The 8224-nt window shown below is 36.0% G+C and overlaps 1 pseudogene; it reads right to left on the minus strand.

The window, feature by feature from the left end:
* Positions 1 to 1795: 1795 nt before the first annotated feature.
* On the minus strand, positions 1796 to 2165 carry LOC110681303 (annotated as a pseudogene).
* Positions 2166 to 8224: the final 6059 nt, after the last annotated feature.

The following is an 8224-nucleotide window of genomic DNA, read 5'->3' on the forward strand; positions in this document are numbered from 1 at the left end:
TTGATACAAGTAAGAAACGTTTTTGCAATTTTAGTGATATTTCATAAGTTTCAAAGCAATTTAAACACTCTTTTCAACTATTCCGTGTATCAACAACCAAATACGTCGATTGGCAGTGTCGGTTCTGTGGATAATGTAATAAAATAAGTGAAAATGGCACTACCCGACTAAAGGAACACCCACAACTAAGGGACCACTTACCCTATGTCTTATTTTTCATAGAAAAGCACATTTTTCTTCTGTATTCATGACACAGACATCATTGCGAGATATCTTAGCCACTTTCGTCATTCAAAGGGAAACGCCCCTTTCGGTCTTCTTCATACTTCTCTTTATTATCTCGTGTTCAGTCGAAGCCAACCAAACTCCACTTCACGCGCACGACCGCATTTTAATTTAATCGTCCTCGGTAATCTTTTGGTGTGTTTCTGACTAAGAATGGAATGAAAGCCCAGTTCGATCGATTGTGACTACCACCAACCGTCCTTTTCAGGACGACAATTTCATTTTGAAAGAAAGTTATGAGAATTTTACACCGTGAACAGCGACATTACTGGTGAATGGATGTGATGGATTCATATTTCGGTCAGTCATTTGCATGCAATCACTCATCAGGGTCAAAAATAGTGCTTTTCGAGAATCACAGGGCCAAGATATCAATATCCAATCGCGCTCGCGCAGGGCAATCGTCGACATTGTGTATACAGTCACCCCACAGTTATGGATAGCACACAGATATGGATCAGAGTTGGATTGAAACAGGAATATCTCATCAAATATAGTTGCAATTACGGAGAACACATTTTACCTAAGTAAACCATAAATCTGTACAGCATCGCAATAAATTATAATATGTTTAAGCATATTTTTTTCCGACCGTAGGAAATAAAATGTCAACCGTGTTCCCAGAAGCATTGATTCTTAACTGTGGGGCATTGAAAACCATACAGTTATGAATCAAAGATAAGACGATTCCGAAACAAACGCCAAAACGTATGCTTTCACTAACACACCATTAGTTTACCTCGCAGGTAAATTGCGTTTATAGTGTTCTGATCCATAATATGAGTCGATTTGATCCATAATATGGATCCTCCTCTCCCACTGATCCACATCTGTGGGGTGGACATCGTTTGAAATTCTATCAAAATCGACACTTTCTCGTAAATAATCGGGAATTTTGAGGTGTATTCTCAAAAACAACTGTATTCTGCAGTGATAGGGAGGTAATTTTGTTTTGTACAACGCCAGCATGAGTTTTAATCATATATTGTTCTGAAAAATGACCCTTAGTTGATCCAAAAACTGTGGGGTGACTGTACGAGAGATAAATTGCGAACCGCACTAGAATGAAGAATCCATCCCGGTTTGCTTCCCATTTGGCGATGAATGAATAATGCCGTTGTCGTCGTCGCTAACAACATGCATGCCAACGTGATCAGTATAAACTTGTCGAATTGAAAGCTAAAACTTATCAGCAACAGCTTCGTTGATGATTTCATTTGGTAAGAAATTGTCTATCGAATCCAAATAAGCGAAGACTGCAAAAATGCTACCGCCGCCCGACGGGAACCTAGGTAAAACTTTGTTTGCCATTTTTCTCCGTTGGAAACTAATCATCCTAAATTTTAATTGGCAATTAAATAAATAAATTAGTTCATACTAATAGGTGAAATATCTCTAGCCGTAACTCTTTTACGTGGAATGCATTGTTGTGGCCCTGAAAAGAGCCGTTTTGCTTGAAATTGTGTCCCAATCCAATTTCAACTCGTTCGCCACGGATACGACGAGCCAGCTAGAAGGCCTTCGGCATGATGGTGACACGCTTGGCGTGGGTCGCGCACATGTTGGTACCCTCAAAGATAGGCCTCGCTCGCTTCCTGCAGGGCCATGACGGCCAAACTCTGTAATCGCAGATCGGTCTCGAAGTCCTGAGCGGTTTCACGGACCAGGCGCTGGAAAAACAACTTGTGGATCAGCAGCTCCGTCGAATTATGGTAGCGACCGTTTCTCACGCAAAGCGACCGTTTCTGGCCGATAGCAATACGGCTTCTTGACTTCTCCGGTGGCTGGGGCGCTCTTGCGAGCGATTTTCGTGACCAGCTGCTTGCGAGGGGCCGCTTTCCACCAGTGGACTTACGGGCAGTCTGCTTGGTAAGAGGCATCGTCGTAGTAGTGTTCTCTGGACGGATTTAAACAAACGAATGATTGAATTTGCGCGGCAGCCGGTCCCTTTTATGACCTTCTCTTGCGAGCGAGCGAGATGAACAGTGAACAGCGAGCGAGCAAGAAGAATTCATCCTTATCGGGCGAGGAGGATTTCAACCTGTTCGCTGGCAAAATGTGTCCATGTTACTCGATTCTCACAGTTCAATCGGCCCTTTTCAAGGCCAGCATATGTGTACTGAAGAGTTATTTGTGTAATATTTGCTAATGTGTTTACCACATTTTTGCTATAATTCATCTCGTAGCATCATACAATATATGAATAATTGACAAAACGACAATTTGAGAATGTTTCCGAGGACGCTGCTGCACTGCTGTAAGAATGCAATATATTGCTGTGTGCGTTTGAAATGCAAAAATCAAATGCGGGAACACCAAATGTGGTAAGATTTTTTACAAGAAATGCGGTGTCAAAGATATGTTTTTCTTACTAGGGTGGCGGCGATTTCTATAATCGTTGCTAGGTGTCCTTTGATTGCTTTGTGTTACCGCATTTGGAGGACGTTTAGTCAAGAATTGCAACTCAATAGCAAACAGCAATATTTTCTATTGTTAAGGAATGATTCAAATATTACGTAACCCAAAAATCAATGGAAAAGAGTTATTTTGAATTAATTGCTCTAAATTAACAACGATTAAGTATACACTGAAAAATCAATTTTTCAATATAATGGCTTAAGCTTCTGAATATATGTAAAGTGATTATTTTGTATTAACATAAAACAATAACACACAACGTATATAATAAACCAGAATTGATATACAACAAATAGTGTGAAATTTAATTGGATTTTTAACAGTAGAAAATCTTTCATAAGTTCGTGACGGTCTCAAGCCAGGAAATAGAAGAGGCTAACGTTATCCAACGTCAACTTGGCGGTCGTATCTTGGAAACAACCTCTTACTTTTTTTTCAGGAAATTCATTCGAATCGAAAAAAAAATCTCTAATACTGTCACAACACAACATGTTTGCTATAGATTGGATGGCGTCGTAGTTAACAAAAACAACATGTAACGCCAAGAGTAGCGTATACTGTTGGATTATGTATTGAATGCAGAGTACATGCTTCTGGTTGCTACCGTGTACTGATGTGTGAGTATTTATTTCCCCACTTTAAAAATTTGCACAAATTAACTACGTAAACAAAACATTTTTTTAGAAATTCCGCTTAGATTAGTCCAGATATTCTCGAGAAATCAATAATTTTGTCATTGAGCAATAGAAAATTACTTGGAATATATCAGAGTTTTCAATTAATTTCCAAGAAATCGTTATTAGCATTGAAATTGAAAGATTTCTCTACAGTAAGATGCCAGATAATTAAATTTCAAACATTTTTTCCAAGAACATTATAATTTCACGGTCGAAGAGAAGGTTCTACCCGTAATCCGGGGCAACATTGATCAGCGGGGTAACATTGATCGCAATGACCCTCCTCGTAAAAAGTTCAAATCTACATTTATTGATGAAATATTTTCAATGCATGAATGATGATTCTCTTACTCCTATTCATGAGCTAATAAACATTAAAGTTTTTGCGAAAATTGAGTTGTGTTTATGCGTAAATTTTTCATTTTTTTCGAAACAATGATATTCATGTTTATGAATGAAACAATCAAAGAATCATGTCTCACATGGGTTCTGAAAACGATATGAGCAAAATAAATGCGATTGTTACTCAAAATAACATCGCTGAAAATGATTCCGTTGTCAAACTTTCATAAATATGTTCAGTTAAGCATAGTTCACAAATTACAATAAAGAATGCAGAATTTCCTTAGGAAAATTGCCTACCTTTAGGCGTATTCAACAATTCAGTGTTTTAATTTTGAAATAACTTAAAAAATAAATGACTTGTAAGAGTTTGGCTTTCATATTCGGCTTCAGGGACTATGATTTTAGTAAGTAATTACATTTTCAATATTACCGATCGTTGTTTCATGGTGATCAATGTTACCCCATATCAGCTAAATAAAAAAATCACTTAAAACATTTTTTAAAACATAATTAAATTCTTCAGTAAACAAAATGCAGTATGTAGTCACGAGCGATGGGTACCAGTACTGATTTTAAAAATATAAAACATGCAACATTTTAATTTACAAATGATTGTTTTAAGAAATATCCAAAAAAAACTGATCAATGTTACCCCGGATTACGGTACCAAAACAATGTTTCCCATATTTTCGATGGGATATAGTCAATCAAATCTCAACCAGGCATACTTTTTGAAAAGTGGTTAAATCTTTATTGTTGTAAAGAGTTTGAAGAGGTCGAGATAGTTACAGTCAACCTTTCTACTACAATTTTCTTGGAAAACCAGCCAGTATAGAACCTTTTTGGGGTTATTAAAAATGTATTGCAAATTCCTAAAATTATATCTGATGTGAGCATTTTTGGCTAGGTTTAGAGCATTTTAAAAAATTGTAAGAATTTATAAAAATGCACAGCATTCCGTCAAAATCACACCTAGAATTATTTGAAAGACTTCTATTAAACTTGAAACTTAAGAAAATATAAGAAATGAACAATATCTTTTGAAGTGCTTATTGTATATTTTGTTTGTTGAAATTGTTTTATTTTTATTATCTTTATTATGTCTGATAACTCTTTTGAAATTGTTACTAATTTCCCCTGATTCAATGTACATGCAACGTCCAAAAGTTTTACCAAGTGATTCACGCATTTAGGCGCCCCCTTTAGAATGACGCCCTTGGCGGGTGCCAACCTGGCCAACCACACGCTACGACACTGCTGAAGGTGTCTGGGTTCAATTCCCGGTCGTCCAGGATCTTTTCGTAATGGAAATTTCAAGGACTTCCCTGGGCATAGAGTATAATCGTAATGGCAAAGCTCTCAGTTAATAACTGTGGAAGTGCTCATAAGAACACTAAGCTAAGTAGCAGGCTTTGTCCAAGTGAGAACGTTAATGCCAAATAGAAGAAGAAGAATGGGTCGCGTCTTCCTTTGCTGAGAATTGCTGTTAAAAAAATAGGTATAATTATATCGTACAAAGATTTATGAAAATGTTTATATGATTCTCTTCACTTCGCAATAGGGTGAATACAAACACTGTTTAAGTAAATATCAATACCTTTTCATTTTAATGTAAAAATAAACACATTTTCAAGTACATCTTGAAGAAATATCAAAATGTATTTACTTAATAAAGAAAAAAAATAAAATAAAAAAAACAAGTTCAATGTTTGATCATTTTTTTTATTAGAAACACACCTAATTTTTAATTTGAAATTAGTCTAGCGATACTCTGTTGATGTTGAACTAAAATTTTATCATTACATGGTCGGCGTTAAGTCAGAGGGGACCAAGTACAAAACTTGGAAAATTGGATTATTCTCTCATTAGATGCGAAAATTACCTTACCTCCATTTCACTTTGGATCAGATTTTAAGAATGCTGTAAACTGCGATAGATATGTAACAAATTTACTTTGGATGATCAATAAAAATCGATATAAGTGTGCAGTCAGAGCGGACCAAGTGCTTATTACCATATCAGCGAAAATGATCAGCGCGCTGAGGAATGCGAGGAAATTAAAAACATTTCAAAAGATGTCAGATTCTCGACATCGAATGATTCTTCTACTTATCCATCAATAGAAATTTATAAAATATTTCTTAATTTGATGCATTCGATTTGATTTTTGACCATTTTCCATATTTGGATGGGTGATCAGAAATTGTAACAATTTCTGTGCAGACAAGAGTGGACCCAAGTGTCGAAAAGCAATAAACTGATTGATTATTGCATTTTTGGGGTCAATTTCAGAGTCCCATAGAAGTTTATGGTTGTTCTATGGTGTATGTATGGGATGTGCCAGAAGCCGCTTATTGGACCAGTATATTTTGGTCGGTACTCAAGATTTTCACTTGGTCTACTCTGACTGAACACATGTATGAATATTTCTGGCCTTCAATACTCTGACCCTGCAAAACCTTAATTTTCAAGCTATCGTAATGCCACTGATTTCGTATTGATGATATGGATTACTAAAGAATATATTGGTGTCGGAGGGTCTTGATAATCTGTTTTTCTTAGAGATATGCGCCCAGTTTGACCATGCAAGCATTGAATGATTATTATTTTCCTAGAAATTGTTCAGTCAGAGTGGACCAAGTACACATAGTCCATCAGAAATCGTCCTATGAGAGGTTTTGGATTATGATTTTTCATGATTATCACTTCACATTATATTGTTTAAAAGTAACACAAATATGTTAGAAATATTGGAATCAAATTTTAAACGAAGTTCAAAAATTACAGAGCGTTAGACTTTAAACCCATTTTTCTCAAAATATGAAAAATGTCACTTGGTCCACTCTGACTTAACGCTGACCACATAATAGTCGTATTTCTAGATGAAGGTCGCTTTGTTTCTATTCGCCCCACTTTTCTATTACCTTGTTTTACGGTACAGGGCTAATCGCGACTAAGTACTTTAAACTATGAACTTTTGAGGACAACAACAAAAAATATCTAAGCAGGAATAAGGAGATTAGTTTTCATAGGAATTTCTTGGAAAATTCACTCTGGAAACCTTTTTTTGACATGACAAGTTTTACAGCTCGTATTATTATTAGTTATAATCTGCGGTTATAATAACTGTATGCATTTTTTTCAAGTTTTTTTTTCATGTATTACTTTAGAAATTAATTCTCGCATAACTTATAATCTCGTCTTAAAAGCCATTGGTGTTGGTGTTTAGCTCGTTTGTAATAAATGAACCAAAATGAAAACTATAATCACTGGAAGATAGACAAGCATCTACTCTAACGAGAATTCAGATATTTGTTTAAAAATTTCTACAAGCATAATTATTTTCAGCATGAATTTATTTATTGATACTGTAAAGGCTAAGGAATTCCTCCATGAATTAAGTTCAATATAGCTTCATGAATACCATACGGATTTTTTAAAAGAATAACCCCATGAACTATTTCGAAAATTCCATCATGAATTTCCTTTGAAATTACTCCAAAGATTCGTTCACAAATTTCTCAAGAAAAGTTGTCCATGCATTCTTCTTCTTTCTGGCGTTACATCCCAACTGGGACAAGCCTGCTTCTTAGCTTAATGTTCTTATGAGCACTTCCACAGTTATTAACTGAGAGCTTTCTATGCCAATTGACCATTTTGCATGTGTATATCGTGTGAAGATACTCTATGCCCTGAGAAATCGAGAAATTTTCAACCCGAAAAGATCCTCGACCGGTGGGATTGGAACCCACGACCCTCAGCTTGGTCATAGCTGTATAGCTGCGCGTTTACCGCTACGGCTATCTGGGCCCCATGCATTCATCCAGTGATTTTTCTATCGACTGAAATCTTGACCATTTAAGTCATCTTTAAGAACTCAAGCCAGTAATTTCTGCAGAGATGTCTAAACTGATTTTAGGATCTCCTCCAGAAACTGTAGATCAAGGACTAGTGAAACTAGGAATCCTTACAAAGCTTCATTAGGAATCAATATTCACTCATAACCCAGAAAACCGCTAAACGGAATCTGCTCAGCATTTCAGTAGATCTTCAGTTAATTATTTTTTGGTTGAGCTTTTTCGCTATCTCTACCAACGTAAATCTACTACGAATTTCAAGAAAAATCAGCCAAGGATCATTTCAAGAATACACTAAAACCTTAAAACCAATCTTCTAATAAATCATTTTCAGTGATCTTTCAGAAAGAACTTTCAAGAAATTGCTCATCATCGGTTTGATTCCCGTTAGGATTCCAGCAAAGATCTCATTTGAATCTGAAGTTTTGCCTTGAATTCAAATAGGAATGTAACAAACATCTTGCCAAACCTTGCCAAGAATCCTTAAGTACCTACTTTTTAATTCTAAAAAAAACAATTTCGCAAATAAAGCTAAGTACCGTAATTCGGTGTGAAATTGATCAGGGAGGGTGAAATTGATCACCGGTGTCACCGATTCCATTTCTTCGTAAAGGAGTACAAATATTCAATGTAACCTGCAGT

Source organism: Aedes aegypti, unplaced genomic scaffold, assembly GCF_002204515.2.
Source record: "Aedes aegypti strain LVP_AGWG unplaced genomic scaffold, AaegL5.0 Primary Assembly AGWG_AaegL5_hic_scaff_688_PBJ_arrow, whole genome shotgun sequence".
NCBI classification, from domain to species: domain Eukaryota; kingdom Metazoa; phylum Arthropoda; class Insecta; order Diptera; family Culicidae; genus Aedes; species Aedes aegypti.